The sequence below is a fragment of the Moschus berezovskii genome, chromosome 5, assembly GCF_049115385.1.
Source record: "Moschus berezovskii isolate FMDL1 chromosome 5, NW_MosBer_1.0, whole genome shotgun sequence".
Lineage (NCBI taxonomy): Eukaryota > Metazoa > Chordata > Mammalia > Artiodactyla > Moschidae > Moschus > Moschus berezovskii.
In genome coordinates, this window is record NC_142464.1 from 29842839 (window position 1) to 29865219 (window position 22381).

Sequence of the window (22381 nt, forward strand, 5' to 3'; positions counted from 1 at the left end):
AATGGGAGATTTAAGTGTCCATTCAGCTCCATCTACCTGGTTATATAAAAGTAAAATAAAAACAGTCATGCCATTCCTTTCCTACCTGTAAAAGCAGCAAGCTGGGGAAACTCATTTGAACAAGCCGTTTATTCTCTAATACTCAGTCTCTAAAGGACAAATTTCCTGTTGGCAAAATCAAACTGTGCAATTTTTTTTCAGGCTAACAAAATAATCTCCACTTGTCTATTTTGCATAGTGATTTTGTATACATTTTTCTTTTTTCTTCACAACAACACTGTGAAAAGGACAAGCATTATTATCCTCATGTAACAAATAAATACCCCAAAACTCAGAAATCATTTAAAGGTCATATTCAGTTCCTCCATTCTATTAATCTCCTGCCATACCATGCTATCAAGCATCCTAAACTACAAAAGGTATGTCTGAATATTGCACCAGTGGCTTTTGTGTTATTCTCTCATCCAGGGTCTGTTTCTAAAGTATATAGTTTTTGACACACTTGTTTTCCAATATCCTGGATCCCTTAGGGGAATCTGTTGGGAAGGTCCCCAAGGTAACCAGGGCTGGGTCATCTCATCCCAGAGCAGAGAACTTGTCTCCATGCCGGGGCAACCAACAGCCTAAATTGCAGAGTAGGATGGAAGGTGATAATTCAACCCCAGAATTGATAAGAAATTTGTGAGACATTCCCTACTGGCCTACACAAATGGTTCCTTTCAAAGGTAAGGTGCTTATTGTCTCCAATATAATGTGGCTCTTGGATGCTGTCCAGTCAGCAAAGTAGAAACTCATATTTGACAAGGCGAACCCAGCCATGGTTTCCTGGTGTGTTGAATCAATAGGAAATGACTTTGGAAAAATACAGCTATGAAAGCAACAAATGGCTTTGAACTTTTCCAGCCAAACATAAAGTGAACTGCCAAGAATTTCCCCTGTGATATCCTTTTTCAGATGATAGCATATGACTGAACTTTTGCCCCATATATACTATATGGCCTTCCTTCTCCAGAGTTGATTAAACCAAAATTCTTTCTAGAACTGAAAGTTCATTCCTCTAAGGACCTTCAGTTTTCTTCATTCTTGTCCAATAAGGTCCTGGATCTCAGTGATATTGTCAGCAACTTGGCTGCCATTTCCACCACTATCTTTTCTCTGTGCTTCTGTTTTTTTTTTCTTTTTTCTTTCTTGAATATCAAGATAAATCTCAGAAGATAGTTACCATGTAATTCCTCACTCACATGGGTAGACAGGCTGACAGTGAAAAGGAGTGGGTAGGAATGGAGGGAGGAGGAAAGGCTGATTGAACAGACTCGGGGGAGTCAGGATTTGGGGGTGGTGGGGTGGGTCCTGGAGAATTGGCAGAGAAGAGCAGTGGGGGCCAGAGATTCATTCTGTAGAAATAGTTGGTGGGGTATGAAGGGGTTATTTTATTGTTGCTGGTGGTTTCCTTTCCCATTTGTTTTACCATTTCAGTTTTGAGGTGGTAATATTTTGATTTTGTGAGTATTTTATAATGGAAAAACACTTTGTGTATGAAAAAGTGCATAATGTGCTTGGATTAGCTCTCATGTACATGTAAACTAGTACATCTAAGAGTGAGCTTTGTTCGTGCTCCTTGGACATATCTGGACAATCCTGGAGAAGACTGCTAAGACAGGCAAACATCTGGTAAACTCTCTTCCATTTTTGAATTATAAAGGTTAAGTTTCCAAACAAAACTAAAGAGCATAAACCTAGTTCTAGACACTCACACTTTCTTCTTGTCTCCTTTTTCTACAAGATCAATGAATGTGAGTATTTTTAAACAGTCTAGATTCAGCTAAAAACAAGTAATATTAAAGTGTCTTGCCAACAAAAAGCTACTCATATTTCCCCAATCTTGATGATGATGATGGAGAATATTGAGCACTTCCTATTTGACAGGCACAGAGACACTTATTATGTACATGTATTGCATACAATATTTCACCTACTGCTCTCAACAATCTGGGGTAACAATTACTCTCAGTTTAAAGGTGGGAAACTTGAGGTTTAGAAAGATTAACTTGCGAAATGTGTGTGTGCGTGCTAAGTCACTTTGGTCGTGTCTGACTTTTTGCTACCCTATGGACCGTAAACTGCCAGGCTCCTCTGTCCATGGGATTCTCCAGGCAAGAATACTGGAGTGGGTTGCCATGCCCTCCTCCAGGGGATCTTCCCAACCCAGTGATAGAACCCATGTCTCTTACATCTCCTGTGTTGGCAGGTGGGTTCTTTACTGCTTGCACCACCTGGGAAGCCCTAACTTGTCAAATAGTACCCCATAATGGAGCTAGGAGTGGAACAGTGGCCTGTGTTCATAAAAGATTCATAATCTCATTCTATTAATATTGTGCATGAGGTGATTTTTGATTGTAGTTTTTCTTTTTCCTAACAGGTATTACCACAAAAAGCAAAATTTTTCAATGGTATTAGGCAGCTTTATCAAAACTGTGAGATGGCTGCTGAAAATGTGTTAAGAGGACTTAGGGTTGTGGTTAGAGTCCATTTCTATTCAAGCCTCAGAAAGCTCCTCCAGCCATCAAATTCAGTGGAGGCTGACTATTGCACTTCTTATTTTATTCCAGGATTATGCATTTCAGCTTATTGAGGTGGTTATAATTGCATGTCTATAACTGTCAATACATTTCATATGCCTATTGTGATGACTTGAAAACAAGCTCCAAAATGTTCCCTGATCAATTCTTGATAACTGGAAGAATCAAAATGATAATAGCATCAATTATTGAATACCTATGATACCAGTCATTGCACTAACTGCTTTATGTGCCACCTTAATTTTCACTAAGATGATATAGAATAGATGGTCTTATTTTTACTTTGTCCATAAAGAAACCAAAGGTCAGAGGAGTTGAATAACTTGGACAAGAACTTTTAGCAAGCTGTAAAGCCAGATTTAGAGCCAACTCAACACAACCCATTTGATCAGTTCCATTAACGTTCATTGAGCATAAACACTGTGCTGGGCACAGAGTAGTGAATGGGGATTCCACAGGGCTTAAGACACACTTGGTCTTGCAGATCTAATGAGCCAGGATGGTTTGGCTCCCCTGTGTGCTGAGTGCCTCCAACCATGATGACAAATCTTTTTTTTTTAAATTTTTTTTATTGAAGGATAATTGCTTTACAGAATTTTGTTGTTTTCTGTCAAACCTCAATCTTAATCAGCCATAGGTATACATATATCCCCTCTCTTTTGAACTTCCCTCCCATCTCCCTCCACATCCCACCCCTCTAGGTTGATACAGAGCCCCTGTTTGAGTTTCTTAGCCATGCAGCAAATTCCTGTTTGCTATCTATTTTACATATGGTAATGTAAGTTTCCACATTACTCTTCCCATACTTCTCACCTTCTCCCCATGTCCGTAAGTCTATTCTCAATGTCTATTTCTCCACTGCTGCCCTGTAAGTAAATTCTTCAGTACCATTTTTCTATATTCTGTATATATGCGTTAGAATATGATGTTCATCTTTCTCTTTCTGACTCATTTCACTCTGTATGATAGGGTCTAGGTTGACCCACCTCATTAGAACTGACTCAAAGGTGTTCCTTTTTATGGCAGAGTAATATGTATATTCCATTGTGTATATGTACCACAACTTCTTTATCCATTTATCTGTTGATGAACATCTAGGTTGCTTCCATGTTCCAGTCATTGCAAATAGTGCTGCAGTGAACAATGGGATACATGTGCTTTTTCAATTTTGGTTTCCTTAGGGTATATCCTAGGAGTGGGATTGCTGGGTTATATGGTGGTATTTTCCCGAGTTTTTTAAGGAATCACTATACTGTCTTCCATAGTGGCTGTATCAATTTACATTCTCACCAACAGTGCAAGAGTGTTTCCTTTTCTCCACACCCTCTCCAGCGTTTATTGTTTGTAGACTTTTTGATGATGGCCATTCTGACTGGCGTGAGGTGATATCTCATTGTACTTTTGATTTGCATTTCTATAATAATGAGTGATGTTGGACATCTTTTTATGTTTGTTAGCCATCTGTATGTATTCTTTGGAGAAATGCCTGTTTAGTCTGTTTCCCACTTTTTGATTGGGTTGTTTGTTTTTCCGGTATTGAGTTGTATGAGCAGCTTGTAATTAATCCTTTGTCAGTTGTTTCATTTACTATTGTTTTCTCCATTCTGGGGGTTGTCTTTTCCCTTTGCCTATAGTTTCCTTTGCTATGCAAAGCTTTTAAGTTTAATCAGATCCAATTCATTTACTTTTGTTTTTGTTTCCGTTACTCTAGGAGGTGGGCCATAGAGGATCTTGCTTTGATTTATGTCATTGAGAGTTCTGCCTATGTTTTCCTCTAAGAGTTTTATAGTTTCTGGTCTTACATTTAGGTCTTTAATCCATTTTGAGTTTATCTCTGTGTATGGTATTAGGAAATCTTCTAATTTCATTCTTTTACATGTAGCTGTCCAGTTTTCCCAGCACCATTTATTGAAGAGGCTGTCTTTGCCCCATTGTGTATTCTTGCCTCCTTTGTAAAAAATAAGGTACCATAGGTACATGGGTTTATTTCTGAGCCTTTTTTCTTGTTCCACTGGTCTATATTTCTGTTTTTGTGCCAGTACCATACTGTCTTGATGACTGTAGCTTTGCAGTATAATCTGAAGTCATGAAGGTTGATTCCTCCCGCTCCATTCTTTCTCAAGACTGCTGTGGCTGCGGGGTCTTTTGGGTTTCCATATGAATTGTGAAATTTTTTGTTCTAGTTCTGTGAAAAATGTCACTGGTAATTTGATAGGGATCACATTGAATCTGTAGATTGCATTTGGTCCAAGTATCAGGTACTCCTATTGGGTAATAGTGTCCCATGGTCCCTGCAGCAGCCACATCTTATAGCACTCATGAACTCCTTCCCAGATATCCTTCAGAGCTAAAGGTCTTCCATCTAAAAAGCTTGCCCTAAAAAAAAGCACAGGCACTTGGCAGCTGCAGGAATATATGACATGATACTCATATTTAATCACTTTGGCTGCTGTAGTGGTCTCAGTTACATCAAAATCATTCAGTGGTGGGGGGGCATGGAATCTAAAGCCTCCTCCACAGGAAGAAATGTCTGTACATGGACAGATGTTCCTTGATTTGACGTTGCAGTTCCATTTTTAACTTGAAAATGTGTTTTTCATATGTAGCCATCAGAACAATCCTTTGAAGCTCTCCATTCCCAACCATCACCTATCTTTTGTGAAGGTTTAATGAATTCTGCACAATAATGCTGGAATGTTTTTTCTCCAAAGAACTCATCTTCTTCCATACTAAATGAGAACCTGCCGCCCAGCCCAGTTGATGACAAATCTTATAAATGCTCATAGTCTATATTTCTGTTCTTTGGCCTATCATTTATAATTGTTGTAATGGAAAAATCACACCTGTTAAGTAATAATTTCTTCATACAACAGCCACTGAAGTTCACATGGTATTCTTGATATAACTGCAGACTTTCTTGGTTCTTTTTAAAAATATTTGTTTATTTACTTGGTCTGCCAGGCCTTAGTGGCAGCGTGCTGGGTCCTTCAGTTGTGGAATATGGGATCTAGTTCCCTGAGCAGGGGTTGAACCCAGGGCCCTTACACTGGAAACATGGAGTCTCAGCTACTGGATCAACAGGGAAGTCTCTCAGACTTTCTGATAGAACATAATTTGTCAAGACAGGTTAGGGGCAGCTTTTCCTAAAACAAAGCAGCAATAGTTATTATAACAACAGCAATAACAAAAGCCCAGGTGAATTTAAGCAAAACTCTCCTCAATTGTCTTCAGCTGCAAATCCTAACATAAAACTTTTGAAATAAACCTGCCAGGAAACTTGTCCTTGGAAAGTATATTTCCCTTCCTTGAATACTGGTAGGAAAAAGAGCTCTTAAGTCAGGTGGTAGTTGTTCTAACTTGGGCAGAATCTGCCATGAGAATTCCACTTTGACCTTCCTTGAGGCTGTCATTTTAAATTGCTGTTTTTGTTACACACCTCTTCCCATTTCTAAATTTAAGCTTAAATTCTATGCTAAGAAACTGCCACTTTTATCACATGATAAAAAATTCGTCTTTAAATCTTAAAAAAGGAGTTTGAAGACACTGAGTACTGTGAACATGGACATGCACTTCAAAATCTAGGTTTTTTGGGTTTCTCTTCCCATGGAGGATCCAGTTCCTGTTTACCCTTACCCTTTTGCCCTATTTTGTATGTTTTTGCTTTAAGCAAGACTCATTGTAGCTTGTTGTTGTTGATTGAAACCAGAGGAGAGGTTATTGTCATGAAATTAAAAAGCCTAAACCTGCTGATTAAACACCCTTAAGGAAAATTTAAAGCAGGTCCATGTATTTATGGTAACCATTATGTTTTATGACTTCAATGAACACCGCTTGTAGAGAAATAGGCTTAAATTCAACTATAGTAATATTACTATCAAAAAAGCTCACATGTACTATGCCATTCAGGGTTTCCCAGGTGGCTCAACGGTAAAGAATACACCTGCCAATGCAGGAGACTCAGGAGACTCAGGGTCAATCCTTGGGTCAGGAACATATCCTGGAGTAGGAAATGGCAACCTGTTCCAGTATTCGTGCCTGGAAAATTTCATGGGCAGAGGTCCCTGGTGGGCTACAGACCATGGGGTCACAAAGAGTCAGATACAACTGAGCACTCATGCATGCACTATGCCATGTATCAGCTGCTGCTATGTGTAAATTTTTTCCATGGATTACCCACTGGAAAAGAGTCTGATGCTGGGAGGGATTGGGGGCAGGAGGAGATGGGGACGACGGAGAATGAGATGGCTGGATGGCATCACTGACTTGATGGACATGAGTTTGAGTGAGCTCTGGGAGTTGGTGATGGATAGGGAGGCCTGGCGTGCTGTGATTCATGGGGTCGCAAAGAGTCGGACACGACTGAGCGACTGAACTGAACTGAACTGAATGTTTACCATAAACTGTGTAACAACTGTATGTTTCTTTTTACAGGAAAGAGGACTATCTTGATTGGGGACACACAGTTTTTCCTTGTCCGAGGGAGCATTCAAAGACCATTGATCCAGTTCCAGAACTTGAACATGCCCTCTTGTCTTACTGACATTGAATACTCATCAGTTTATTTATTTACTTACTTTTAAGTGTGAAACATTTACCTTTTTGAAATAACAACAACAAAATGTATACATATCCTGAATAACTAACTTCTTCCTAGATTTTCTTCTGATTCAAATTATCTTCTCTCTGTCTCTCTCAGGCATGCAGCCCTACTCTATTTTTTTTTTTCTCTTGAGCTTCTGCTGGTACCCCCAAACAAGCTCAGCAGTTATTTATTGAGCATTTATATGTGTGAGATACAATTACTACTTTGGGAAGAGCAGCTTGACCTTTAAGCTCTTAGATCATGCAGATCATCTGTGGGAAACCACATGCACAGGTAATAAAGGGTGAGGAAACATGGTGTAGAAGTAACATGTATGGAAGTAGATAGAAAGGCTCTGCTCATGAGGGATGAGCAGGAGGCATGGCAGGCAGCCTGGAAACTAGTGTTTAGTGGAGAGAAAACAAGTAGAGGCTGGTCAGAGATGGAAGGGTTGGGGCAATTCTAAGCAGAAGTAAAAGCAAGCACAGAGACCCAGACCCTAGAAAGAGCCTGTTCACAGAGTAGGAGGTTGCTCCTTAGGGCCTGGACTGTCATTAAGGATGTGGTTTGGGCTGGATCTGGAAGGGATTAGAGAAACTATACAAAGTTGGGAAGATCCCCTTGAGAAGGAAATAGCAACCCACTCCAGTATTCTTGCCTGAAGAATTCCATGGACAGAGGAACCTGGTAGGCTACAGTCCATTGGTCACAGAGAGTAGCACTGGATTTAGTGACTAAAAAACAACTGCCACCACTTTAGTGCCAGGCCTAGTATTCAGGCTGGAGCTGGAGAAGATCAGAGATATTGTACAAGTTCTGCTAAGGAGCCAAGAACTATGGACGGAAGGTCATGACATTGTACAGGAGGCAGTGATCAAGACCATCCCTAAGAAAAAGAAATGTAAAAAGGCAAAATGGTTGTCTGAGGAGGCCTTACAAATAGCTGAGAAAAGAAGAGAAGCTAAAGGCAAGCAGAAAAGGAAAGATATACAGATCTGAATGCAGAGTTCCAAAGAATAGCAAGGAGAGATAAGAAAGCCTTCCTCAGTGATCAATGCAAAGAAATAGAGGAAAACAACAGAATGGGAAAGACTAGAGATCTCTTCAAGAAAATTAGAGATACCAAGGGAACATTTCATGCAAAGATGGGCACAATATAGGATAGAAATGGTATGGCCCTAACAGAAGCAGAAAATATTAAGAAGTGGCAAGAATACACAGAAGAACTATACGAAAAAGATCTTCATGACCCAGCTAACCATGATGGTGTGATCACTCACCTAGAGCCAGACATCCTGGAGTCCGAAGTCAGGTGGGCCTTAGGAAGTATCACTACAAAGCTAGTGGAGGTGATAAAATTCCAGTTGAGCTATTTCAAATCCTGAAAGATGATGCTGTGAAAGTGCTGCACTCAATATGTCAGCAAATTTGGAAACCTCAGCAGTGGCCACAGGACTGGAAGAGTCAGTTTTCATTCCAATTCCAAAGAAAGGCAATGCCAAAGGATGTTCCAACTACTGCACAATTGCACTCATCTCACACGCTAGCAAAGTAATGCTCAAAATTTTCCAAGCGAGGCTTCAACAGTATGTGAACCAAGAACTTCCAGATGTTCAAGCTGAATTAAGAAAAGGCAGAGGAACCAGAGATCAAATTGCCAACATCCATTGGATCATCAAAAAAGCAAGAGAGTTCCAGAAAACCATGTACTTCTGCTTTATTGACTATGCCAAAGCCTTTGACTGTGTGAATCACAATAAACTGTGGGAAATTCTTATAGAGACGGGAATACCAGACTACCTTACCTGCCTCCTGAGAAATCCATATGCAGGTCAAGAAGCAACAGTTAGAACCAGACGGAACAACAGACTGGTTCCAAATAGGAAAAGGAGTACATCAAGGCTGTATATTGTCACCCTGTTTATTTAACTTGTATCCTGAGTACATCATGAGAAATGCTGGGCTGGATGAAGCACAAGTTGGAATCAAGATTGCTGGGAGAAATATCAATAACCTCAGATATGCAGATGACACCACCCTTATGGCAGAAAGTGAAGAGGAACTAAAGAGCCTCTTGATGAAAGTGAAAGAAGAGAGTGAAAAAACTGGTGTAAAACAGCTTTCAAAAAGCTGCTGCTGCTGCTGCTAAGTCACTTCAATCGTGTCCGACTCTGTGTGACCCCATAGATGGAAGCCCACCAGGCTCCCCCGTCCCTGGGATTCTCCAGGCAAGAACACTAGAGTGGGTTGCCATTTCCTTCTCCAATGTGTGAAAGTGAAAAGTGAAAGTAAAGTTGCTCAGTCATGTTCAACTCTTAGCGACCCCATGGACTGCAGCCTACCAGGCTCCTCCATCCATGGGATTTTCTAGGCAAGAGTACTGGAGTGGCTTGCCATTGCCTTCTCCGTCAAAAAGCTAAGATCACGGTATCCAGTCCCATCACTTCACGGCAAACAGATGGGAAACAATGGAAACAGGGACGGACTTTATTTTCTTGGGCTCCAAAATCACTGCAGATGGTGACTGCAGCCATGAAATCAAAAGATGCTTGCTCCTTGGAAGAAAAGTTGTGACTAACCTAGATGGCATCTTAAAAAGCAGAGGCAGGACTTTGCCAACAAGGATCCGTCTAGTCAAAGCTATGGTTTTTCCAGTGATCATGTATGGATGTGAGAGTTGGACCATAAAGGAAGCTGAGTGCCAAAGAATTGATGCTTTTGAACTGTGGTGTTGGAGAAGACTTTTGAGAGTCCCTTGGACTGCAAAGAGATCCAGTCAGTCAATCCTAAAGGAAATCAGTCCTGAATATATATTGGAAGGACTCATGCCTAAGCTGAAGTTCCAATACTTTGGTTACCTGATGGGAAGAACTGACCCCTTGGAAAAGACCCTGATGCTGGGAAAGATTGAAGGCAGGAGGAGGAGGGGACGACAGGGGATGAGATGGTTGGACGGCATCATTGACTTGATGGACATGAGTTTGAGCAAGCTCCGGGAGTTGTTGATAGACAGGGAAGCCCGGCATGTTATCGTCCACGGGGTTGCAAAGATTCAATTCGAACATAACTGAGAGAATGAACTGAACAGAACTGAAGGAGCCAAGACCACCTTGATCTCTAAGAAGGCTTCTCTTGCTGTAAGACAGTCCTTGTAGCTGCAATTCATAAACTCATTTACATCCCTGGATTTCCTCACCCTCCTGAAGATTAGAATTGTCCAGGCTAATGCTCCACCCTCCACCAAAAGCCTTTAATTCTGCTTCTCATTTGCTCTACTCCACAGTGAAATGCTCTACCACTGAACTATACCGCCTTTGCTTGCTCCACTCTGGACCTGTGTGCTTCCCTTGGTGATCACCTTATTCACAGGAGTACAGATGGGAACAACTAGCCCTGAGAACCCTGAAAGCTTCTCAGTAGTGGTCCTCAGTGTCACTGCCAGTGTTCAGGTTATGAAATCTTGACACTGCCCTGCACATGTTCAGTGCCTGATTCTACTCCCTAGGTCATCACTCCAAATATACATTTTATAAAACTCTAGAAACAGCATGAAATGCAGGCTGTCAAAGAAATCACTGAAAAGATCAAGCTGGATTATGTTGCTTAATTTTCAAGATGCCTGGTGGTTATTCACATGAGTACAGTTTCTTTTTTCCATGATACTTATTTTTTAGCAGATGGGATCCACTTGTTTCAATACGATTTCTATTTTTCAACGGCATGCTCTTTTCTCCTGGATCGTTCTGTACGTAGGAAAAAATTATCATTCAAGACATAAGCGGTTTCTGCCAATGGGTAGGAATGAGGCAGTTGACCAATGAGGGGAGAATGAAAATCTGTGCTATTTTGATGTAAATTGCTGGTGCTGCTCCTGCTTTGAAACACTGATGATAATTTTTCAATATGCAATCCATTTGACCCCAGAGAGCACTGGGAATTCTGCCAGACTTTTGTTCCACCACCACTTATCTCTATTTTAAAATAAGCATTTGTACAGCACTGTCATCTTCATTAATCTTTCTAGGAGTTTGTGCTGGGAAGCAAGAACTTTTTGTTATTCCCATTTTACAGATAAAGAAAGTAAGAGACAAAAGGGAAATGACTTGTTATGAATATTTTAGTAAGTCATTAGGCCTTAAAATTTCCAATTTGTTATTAAGCTTAGTGAATTTTCCTATTGACTGAGTTGTGCTGTCTCTTTCTAAATCAGTATAGTATAGCAGATTCTAAGAGGGGCAGTCTATTTAGAGTTTGGGTTCAGTATTTCTGCCATACATCACCCAGTCCCAGTAAAGTCTCTACTTACGTGCTTTGTTTTCTTTGGTTTTTGTCTTTTTGAGATTATATTCTAAAGGATAGAAAATAAGAGAATGTCCCTGACTTTCATTTTCATACCTTAAGCAAAGAAGAAGCAGTCTTCTTTTTCTCCTTTTGTAAATTAAAAAAAGAGGCTCCATATGTAAGGGCTATTTACTCTAGAAGAAAATAATACATAGTTCTCAGTGCTCATAGCTAAACAAGTCTGGCGTCGCAAGGAAGGTAAGACACAAAAATAGCTATGTATCAATATAATATTAACAATGATTTAAATTTATTGAATGCTTACTACATTTCAGTAACTTTACCAACATTATTTCATTTAATCCTTACATTAGTCCCCTGAGAAAGGCTGTATTATTACACTCATCATATGTGAGAAAACCAAGGCTTAGGGAGAGGAGCAATTTGCTTGGAGACATAAAACCAAGAAGAGATAACCAGGTCTCAAAGTTCTATGGTCTGTCACTAATGAGTCCTTCTCTGTGCTTACTTTACAAAATTGTTTACCTATTCATGGGCCTTTGTTCTTCCCAGTAAATTTTAGGCTCAATTTGTCAAATTTTACAAATAGCCTGATGGAATTTTATTTTCAATGCAACATTTTTAAAGATTAATTGAGGGAAATAAGATACCTTAATAACAACTTGTTATTAAGACCAATAACAACTTGGTCTCAACCAAGACCAATGGACTGTTTCTCCATTTACTCAGATGCTCTTTTATATTGCTTCATAAAGATATCTGCTTTTTCTTCATAAAAGCTGTCTACCTCTTTATTAGGTTAATTTCTTATTATTTTATAATCTGTCTCTATTTAAATGTTTTGTTATTTCTGGTGTAAAGAGGATTATTTTCTAAGCGGATTTTGACCAAAAAACCTTCTTTTGTCAGGCTTAACTATGTCTAGTTAACTTAACTATGTCTAGACTTTTGTTTGCTTGTCTTTACAAATGATCATATCATCGGCAAATAATTCCAGTTTTATCTCTTCTTTTCCAATTCTAATACTTCTTTTTACTTATTCTCCAGACCAGTGTTGAACAGTGGAGGTGACAGTGAGCATTCTTGTTTCCTCCTCTGAAAGGAAATAAATCTCAAAGAGATATTTGCATAATGTTTGGGGACAGGAATAATCAAGGATGAAATCTTAGCTTTATATTTTTGATTTCTTTTTAGATCATAGAAAAATTCTGACCAATTAGGTTATATGTGATTTTTCTCCTCTTGGAGATGTAATGACTCCACTGAATGTATAGATATGGATAAATATACTTATATGTAATACACAGGAATATAGTATATTATGTGTGCATGGTCAGTCACCACAGTCATGTCCAACTCTGCAGCTCCATGGACTGTAGCCCGCCAGATTCCTCTGTCCAAGGGATTTTTCAGGCAAGAATACTGGAGTGGGGTGCCATGCCTTCCTCCAGATGATCTTTCCTGACCTGACCCAGGGGTCAAACCTGCATCTCTGTCTCCGTCTCCTGTATTGGCAAGTGAGTCATCACTAGTGCCACCTGGGAACCCCATTATATGTTATACATTATACTATATAGCTTATAAGATATTATTAATATATATAAGTATATAATATATAGAACATACACTTATATTTAGATTTGCTCTTACTTCTTCAGGTATATAATGGTCCTTCCGGTGTTGTGTGTCTTCTGTATGTTTTTAATGTTGCTTCCATGACTGTCCTTTGGTTCAAATTTGTCTGAAATATCACCTCTTTATTTTAAACCTTTTACTATTCTTTTCCTTTAAAATTTTGTATTACGGATAACATGTTACTGTTTCTTACTTTATAATCTGTGTTTCTAATTTAATTTGCAAGTATAACTTGTGTATTTATCATTTTTTACCCCTACATTTCATTGAACAGGTGAATTTTTCTTGGTTGAAGTTGAAAGTTATATATTCTGTTTATTCTTTGAGTGCTTTATCCTAAGATTAAAGGTCAATACAGATATTCATTTTTTTCCCCAAAGAAGGCATGTCCTTGGAATGGTATCATTGACTTTGTTCTATTTCCATCCTCAGGTTTTTCTTAGTTTTTTTATGTTGGTATCATTCAGACTTTTTTTGTGGCTATGCTGTGCTGCTTGTGGGATCTTATCTCCATGACCAGGGACTGAACTCAGGCCCCTAACAGTGAAGACACCAAGGCTTAACCATTGTACCACCACAGAATTCTCCATTTAGACATTGATTTTCTGGTTTTTATGAATATTTCTTCTTTTTGGCTGTGCTTTGGTATTTCTTTCAATTGACGTATAATTGATCTTCTGCCTCTTGGTAATTGCTTATTTACGTTACACCTCAAAAAGTTCTTAATTTCTTTATTCACACTTGTTTCTCATTTCTTACGAAAGTATTTTTGCATTGCTTTCTCTTTTTTAGATGAGTACTTTCTTCGAGAACATTTTAAAAGTAGTTTTTTGTGTAGTAAATCTTCTGAGTTCTATGTCTAAACATACCTTTATGTCACTCTTCCTTTGAAATTAATATTTTAGCAGAATATATCCTAAGTTCAAATATTAAGTTTTTACAGTGTAAAAATGTTCCTTCATTGTCTCCTTGCTTCCAATGTCCTGGACATGTGACACCAATTTTTATTGTTCTCTTTATGGGTATCTGTTCTTTCTCTCTAGGGTATAGTTTATATAAATTTCACTTTGTTTCTGATGTTATTACAATTTATGATAATGTATTTAGATGTGGATTTTTAAAAATTGTTGATTCTGTTTGACCCTATTTTATGTTGAACAATAAAAGGAGATGTGATTGGCTGCATAAACATAATGCCAAATATATTAACCTGCATGAATGATTTTTCAGTATTTGCTTAAAACCATCTGAGAAGCAATGATTATATATATTGAACAATGATACCTACCCATTTTTTGATCCTTATTATGTTAGACTCTGTACAAAGAGTTTTATGGATTTTTTTTTAATTTCTTATTTTGAAGTATGGTTGATTTACAATGTTGTGTCAATTTCTGCGGTACAGCAAAGTATTCAGTTGCACATTCTTTTCATGTTCTGTTCTATCGCTATTTATCACAGGATATTGAATGAAGTTCCCTGTACTATATGGCAGGAGCTTGTTTACATATTCTATACATAAAACTTACATACATGGTTTTATAACCATTACAACAACTTCATGAAATAGCTGCTAATGTAATTTCCATCTTTATAAGATGAGGAATTTGAAGTTTAAAGCACTTGCATAATTTGCCCAAGATAGCTTAGCTAAGAAATAGTGGAGCTAAGGTAGGATCTAATTCCACATTGTTTTTTTTTTTTCCAATTTTATTTATTTATTTTTTTCAAGTTGAACAGACTAAATTTCTTTAAACAAACTTATACTCCAGAGTCCTTTAAAAACTTAATAGCATTTATACATTGAAGGTATTTGATTTTCTTGTAACTAGCACTTCAAATGCAACAAGCATTTGAAGCAACAAGCATTTGACCCAACAAGTAAAACTTTCTACAGATCATAACTTTTATAAATAAAATAAATTAAATGTACAGTGAATAAGTTCTCTGAAATATTTCAATATTTCTGCAGGTTTAGTAACATCGTAAAATACATTTCAACTAAAATTCACAAATCTAAAAACCTGTTAGGCATTTTTAGGCGTTTTAAGATGGAAATGAAGACCAATGTTACATCGTAATATGCCAATTACAAATAGTACTTCAAATAGCAAATACTACAGTTTGTCCCAAACTTTAAAAACTATCCATGAACTCAACACTGAACTATTGATGGCTATGAGAATTGTTTCCTAGCCTTTTTGAAAATTTTAACCCATTTACGTTTAAGGTAATTATTGATAAGTACGATCCCGTAGCCATTTTCTTTATTGCTTTGGGTTCAAGTTTATACACTCTTTCTGTGTATCCTGTCTATAGAAGATCCTTTAGCATTTGTTGGAGAGCTGGTTTGGTGATGCTGAATTCCCTCAGCTTTTGCTTGTCTGTAAAGCTTTTGATTTCTCCTTCATATTTGAATGAGATCCTTGCTGGGTATAGTAATCTGGGCTGTAGGGTATTTTCTTTCATCACTTTAAGTATGTCTTGCCACTCCCTTCTGGCCTGAAGAGTTTCTGTTGAAAGATCAGCTGTTATCCTTATGGGAATCCCCTTATGTGTTATTTGCTGCTTTTCCCTTGCTGCTTTTAATATTTGTTCTTTGTGTTTGATCTTTGTTAATTTGATTAATATGTATCTTGGAGTATTTCGCCTTGGGTTTATCCTGTTGGGGACTCTCTGGGTTTCTTGGACTCGGGTGATTATTTCTTTCCCCATTTTAGGGAAGTTTTCAACTATTATCTCCTCAAGTATTCCCTCATGGTCTTTCTTTTTGTCTTCTTCTTCTGGGACTCCTATGATTTGAATGTTGGAGCGTTTAACATTGTCCCAGAAGTCTCTAATATTGTCCTCATTTCTTTTAATTCGTTTTTCTTTTTTCCTCTCTGTTTCATTTATTTCTACAATTCTATCTTCTAGTTCACTTATCCTGTCTTCTGCCTCTGTTATTCTACTGTTTGTTCCCTCCAGAGTGTTTCTGATCTCATCTATTGCATTATTCATCGTATATTGACTCTTTTTTATTTCTTCTAAGTCCTTATTAAATCTTTCTTCCATCTTCTCAATCCTTTTCTCCAGGTTATTTATCTGTAACTCCATTTTGCTTTCAAGATTTTGAATCATTTTCACCATCAAAATTTGAAATTCTTTATCAGGTAAATTCCCTATATCTTCTTCTTTTGTTTGTGTTGGTGGGCAATTATCTTGTTCCTTTACTTGCTGGGTATTTCTCTGCCTCTTCATCTTGCTTATATTGCTTTGCTTGGGGTGGCCTTTCCCTCTTCTTGCAGTTTGTGGAGTTCTCTTTATTATGTAGTTTCTTCGCTGTGTGTGGGGTTGGACGGGTGACTTGTCCGGGTTCCCTGGTTAGGGAAGCATGTGTCGGTGTTCTGGTGGGTGGAGCTGGATTTCTTCTCTCTCCTTTAGAAGACAATGGGCTGCTTTTCTGGGAGCCTGATGTCCTCTGCCAGTATTCAGAAGTTGTTTTGTGGACTTTACTCCGCGTTCAAATGTTCTTTTGATGAATTTGTGGGGGAGAAAGTGGTCTTGCCATCTTATCCCTCCGCCATCTTGTTCCTTCCTCCCCAGAACACTGGATTCTTATATTCCACTTGGTCGTGGAGTATCTCTTCCCAGCTGCTCCAGCAAGGCGCAGCCGCTGTACCTTACCTTGGACGAGGGGTATCTCCTCAAGGCCGCGCCTCCTGCTTTGAGTGTAGATCAGCTCCTCTCGGCCCTCCGGTGCCCAAGCAGCCACCGCCTCCTGAACGTGGTACAGCTCCTCTCGGCCACAGCCCTAACCCTGGGCGCGGGGTAGCTCATCTCAGCCACGATTCTGCACGTGGTCGGTTGCGCCGCCGGGTGTCTCCCGCGTCTGCGCCACCGGAGCCGGGCGTCTCCCGCGTCTGCCTAATTCCACATTGTTTAACTCAAGATCTTTCTTAAAATACTGTGTTACTCTGTACTTTTATCTATATAGACATTATGACAAAATTTCCTACTTAACTGATTAGTACTCTCAATATATAGCCTTTAGTTTCAAACTTTATTTTTTTAAGAAGGAATTTTATTTACCTACGACTTTCAAAAACTTGCCTAATTACTTGGATTTATATGTGTATAAGTAGAGAGAAGGCAAGGGGGAGAGAGAGGAAGAGCTTTAATACAAATTGCTTTGAGATTAATAATTTGGCACAACTGTGATGTTAATTGCGTGTGTTAGAGTGCAGGATGGCTGTACAAAGGACACGGTTTAGAGGCACTATTTGCTCATTATTTCCCCCCTGCAAATTGCCATCTCCCGGTTACTACTGAAATAATCTCACTATTAGTAAAATAAATGTAACAGCCACATTTGAAAGAAGAAAGATTGCTAATAGAGCTGTGGGCAGGGTTCTAAGCCTCTCTGTCTTTGTCAATAGAAGTTTGCATTTATCATCCATTTGTCCTGTTAACTGCTTTTCTAATATCGCTGCTCAATGTCTGATAACAGGCTAGAAAGGCAGCCTATAGTAGCATAATCAAATGGGTAAGATGCTGGGGCAGAAGTGGGAAGAGTTCAAATGCTGATTCTAGAACAACTCTCTTCCTAGACATTTTTTTCTGAGGTTAAATTATACTTTCCAAATATTAATAATACATATGATTTGAGTTTCAAGTTTAAAAGTACTATTTCAGTTCTTTGATTATCCATTCACTTTTTGCCATTTCTCTCTTGAATATCTTACACATTCTGCATTGAATCTGAGAGAGTATTACTACAGGGAAAAGGAATTTTGACCATAACAGGTAAAACTTATGGATGAGAGATCTGTTTCTTCGGTATTCTTTTAACTGTATATGTGTGAATATCCTGTTGGTTTGGGACAGAACTCCATTTTATTTATAGTTTTTCACTTATAAAAAAAAGAGGCTCTTGTGTCCTAAACTTAATAGTGGCTTGATGGCATTCAATTGGTACTTGCTGTTGCGACTGTAACTCTTATAGTTATGTACCTGTCATCATAATAATAACTACCAGTTCTTGAGATGCATCAGGAATTTGGAGCACATTATTTATGGTTCTCTCAACAATCTGTGAGGCAGATATTATTACCCTCACTTTACAGATGAGCACACTGAAGGAAATATCCCAAGGGCACCCAGCTATAAACATCAGAGCTAGGATTCATATTGAGACCTACCTTAAATGCCTCTCATTACCTCCCCTGCAGTCTACTGCAACGTCACATGGCTTTTCTGTGCTGATTCATTGCCTTTATAGAAATCCTTTTAGTCTTTATTCCTTGGTACCATGTTGGTTAGCACCTTGGCTATGAGGAGTTTAAACATTGAAATCCGGTGCCAGAATCTGTGTTTTTATTTTCAGAGCACATTTAACAGTTCTCTAAATAAAACATTTCCTTGCTTAATAATTTTGAGTGAATTCAGACTTGTATCAATTGACCATTGGGCTGGAGGTGGAAGGGCAGGAATCATGTGCAAACATAAAGCAAGACTATTCATTTACTTTTTGTATTTTATAGATTCTCTTTCCTTAACATTGCTAATCTAATAATTAGATTAAAATAATTATGCCTTTGATCCTATATAACCACCTGATGGATTGCTACCAGAAACACATCTATAGATTTGATCCAGAGAGGACGCTGCCTTCGATCTACACACATTACTACACAGTGCTTGTAATGAATAGTTCCCTGGGATCTCTACAGCTCAAAGACTAATTTACAGCTAAATCAGATAATATGGTTTGTATTTAGCACCGTGGATCTCTGTCTATTCATACACTGTTGAACACGGTAGTCACTTGCCACAGAGGCTGTTTTAAATCAGTTAAACTGAAATAAAATTAGAAACCAATTTCTCTGTCACACTAATTACATTTCAAGTGCTTTATAGTCCCATGTGACTAGTGGCTACTGTACTGGACAATGAAGCTATAGAACAATTCCATCATTGCAGACATCTCTACTGGACAGTGCTAAACTATGAAGAAGACAGAAATGCAGTTAAGTATAATTACTTCACAGAGCGTGCTGATCAGCATCACTGAGTTATAAAATATAATGGGTCATGATGCATTGCAATTCCCTCTGCTTTATTTGTCTTCCTAGAGAGCTGTTGGGAAGAAGGAATTTGGTCTTATTTGTAGGGTATCCCTGTTAGGTAAGATAGCAACTGACTCCAAGGGGTTCAGTAAATATACGTTCAATGCTCTATGAATGAGATCAAGAAAATAAGTTGAATACGGGAGAATTCTTGGAGGTTATAGAATAGAGTGACTACTTGGGCAGTATAAATAAAATAGTCATTTTTTTCCCACCTGAAATATGTCAGCCTTTGAAATAGAGTGGTTGATCAAGGAGTGTTTCAATGTAGAAGAGATAACAATCGTCCAGATTTCAAAGCCACATGTCATCAGAAAAGAAAAAGGCCAGAGTTTAATATATCATCAAGTCCAGTTGACTCTGATATGGATGGGGTGGCTGTCGAGTCATGGAAGAACATTTTGTTTCTTCCAGTTGAAGGAGACTCAAAAAGGAAAATAACTTTTTTATTCCAAGTATTTTAATTTATTTCCTCTTCTAGAACTAAGTCAGGAATAAGTTTGGAGAAGTGATTGGAATGTCATTTACAGAAGCTTTTGTCATTGAGGTTATGTGAAAGCCATGATAAAGGAATCCTTAAGCCTTTAAAAAATAGAGCCATGCTTTAGATTACAGCAAAATATGGTGCTGTTGTGTCTTTCTTTTCATAAAGAAAATGCCCATATTTAGTAAGTGTGTTACGTGTGAATAAAGAGAATGAGTTACAAGTGTGGTTGCAATAGCAGAACAAATGATTTTTGTTGTTGTTGTTGGCACAGCTAGTGAGGTCTGGGGTGTGGAGTCAGAAGATTCCATTTGGTGCCATAGAAGAGAGTTGAATGTGGGATTCAGCTGGCGTTTCTCTTGCCTCTGATTCACCAAGTGTCTTATGACAGGTGAGGTTTCATATAGTCACTTAGAAAAGCACTCGCCCCACACTGGCAGTGATACTTGTGTTCTATGGGTTGTATTCTTCTCGGAGGCTAAGTCATTTCAAGGTGTCTCAGCACACGTTTCTCTTTGCCAGGGGCTGGATCTGCTGATCCCTGCCTGTGGACGTGTCCTGGGCTTGTTTTTCCACCCACAATGGAGGATTTTTGTGCAACCACTCACATCTTTTAATCTGATCCTCATTTTACCTGGACAAGCATTTTTGATTTAGTGACCTATAGCTATAGTACAGCTATGGTACAGAATGGGGACATCTGATCTCAATATAGGTTAGATTTGACTCCTAATTTTGATTTTCTTAACTGGATGCTCTCAGCAACTGAGAAGAATAGGTAATAAAAGTCATATTCCTTAGGCTTTGATTTTGTAACTTTTCCTGTGAGTGTGGCCAAGGTGGGTATCCTGAGATGAGAACAAAGCAATATTATTTTGCTGTGGTCCTGAAGTTAGATGTAGAGACTGAGAATGCATTGGCTCCAGGTTGCCTGAAATTCTGTTCCCTCAAATGTAGCGCTACAGAAGAAAGAGAGATGGAAAACTCAAGGAAGCTAATCTGCCAATTGTTCTTTTAGAAATAGTTTCTGGTTATAGTTTTTTTTTTTTTTAAGTCTAAATGTCTAAGGACCTCATCTTCTGCTCTAAATACTCTATAGTTTTGAGAAATTTCAGGGAAGAGTAAATCTTTCCATACCATTGGCACTGTTTACTGTCAAACTGATTGGAAGGAAGTACAGTAAGTCTCCGATGTAAGAACCTCCAACTCTGAAAGATGCAAAGGTGTGTGCTATCAATATCAGGCGTGAGTAAAACTTCAGCGTGCCCTTCATCTTCTGTCGCTGAAGATCCTTCAGCCCTTGGCTTGCCAATTGGCGCTAGTGGTGAAGAGTCTGCCTGCCAGTGCAGGAGAAAAAAAGAGACATGGGTTCGATCCCTGGGTCAGGAAGATCACCCTGTAGTAGGAAATGGCACCCACACCAGTATTCTTGCCTGGAGAATCCCATGGACAGAGGAGCCTGGCGGGCTGCAGTCCATGGGGTTGCAAAGAGTCGGACAGGACTGAGCGACTGAGCACATCAGCTCTGCCATCTCCCAACTCCTCTCCCTCTTTCAGTAAGTAACTCTTCTTGCCTGTTCCCTCCATGCCAGCCCCTGTATGCCAAATGTTGTATTGCAGTTTTCCAGATACTGTAAGACTGGAATTTTTTTCATTTTCTGTGTTTGTTTTTTATGTATAATTTGTGTGGAAAGTATTATAAGCCTATTACAGTAGTACATAGCCAACTGCGTTAGTTGAGGACTTGGTGGTAGTTTAGTCGCTAAGTCGTGTCTGACTCTTGCAACCCCATAGACTGTAGCCTGCCAGGCTCCTTTGTCCATGGGATTCTCCAGGCAAGGATACTGGAGTGGGTTACCATTTCCTTCTTGGGGATCTTCCCTACCCAGGAATCAAACCCAGATCTCCTGCATTGCAGGTAGATTCTTTACCGACTGAGCTACGAGGGGAGCCCGTTGAGTACCTAGGCTAACTTTATTGGAATTAGGAACAAATTGGATTAATGAACATGCTCACGGAACGGAACTCATTCATATGTAGGCACTTAATGTATTCTTGACTACCCACATGATTAGATACGTTAGAATAATGATAAAGTGCTTATTGTACAATTTTGCACTTATTCCTTTACATACATTTTCTGTTTCTTTTCTATAACCAATAAGGTTTCTCCTTGCAACCTTACCTCACTTGCCAGTCATATAAAAAAAAGAGACTCCAAACCAATTTCAGCTCCTTGGGAGTCAGGAATAATAAAGAACTGGAACACAGCTTGTCCTGCCATCCCACACATAGTAGGAAATATTCAAAGTTAGCACTGTTGGGAACTTGTAAAATCAAAAGATATATTTCCCTTTGTTTTAATAGAAAACAGATATTAAGCTAGGAGTTGGGGAAAATACATCAAGCTTCTGAGCTATAAAAAAACCTGAAGAATAACACTAGGTTATTGGACTCATTTTAAGCAAGCTTTGGCCGCTTGCCTGACTAGGTATGTCAGAGATGGGCAAGAGAACAGTTTCTCTCCTTCACTTCCTGGCAGCATATGATACACTCTCTCCTTATGGAGACTACATCATTAAGAGATCCAAGTGTGTCCTGAGGATATTAGCTGAGATGGACTCTGGCAGGCAGCTCCAGAAAAGTTAGCCAGGAAGTTCTGATTCAGAAGGGACAGTAATGTGTTTGTGAC

At 38.8% G+C, this 22381-nt stretch overlaps 1 pseudogene; it reads right to left on the minus strand.

Moving 5' to 3' along the window:
* Positions 1-4843: 4843 nt before the first annotated feature.
* On the minus strand, positions 4844-5307 carry LOC129561708 (ubiquitin-like-conjugating enzyme ATG10 pseudogene; annotated as a pseudogene).
* Positions 5308-22381: the final 17074 nt, after the last annotated feature.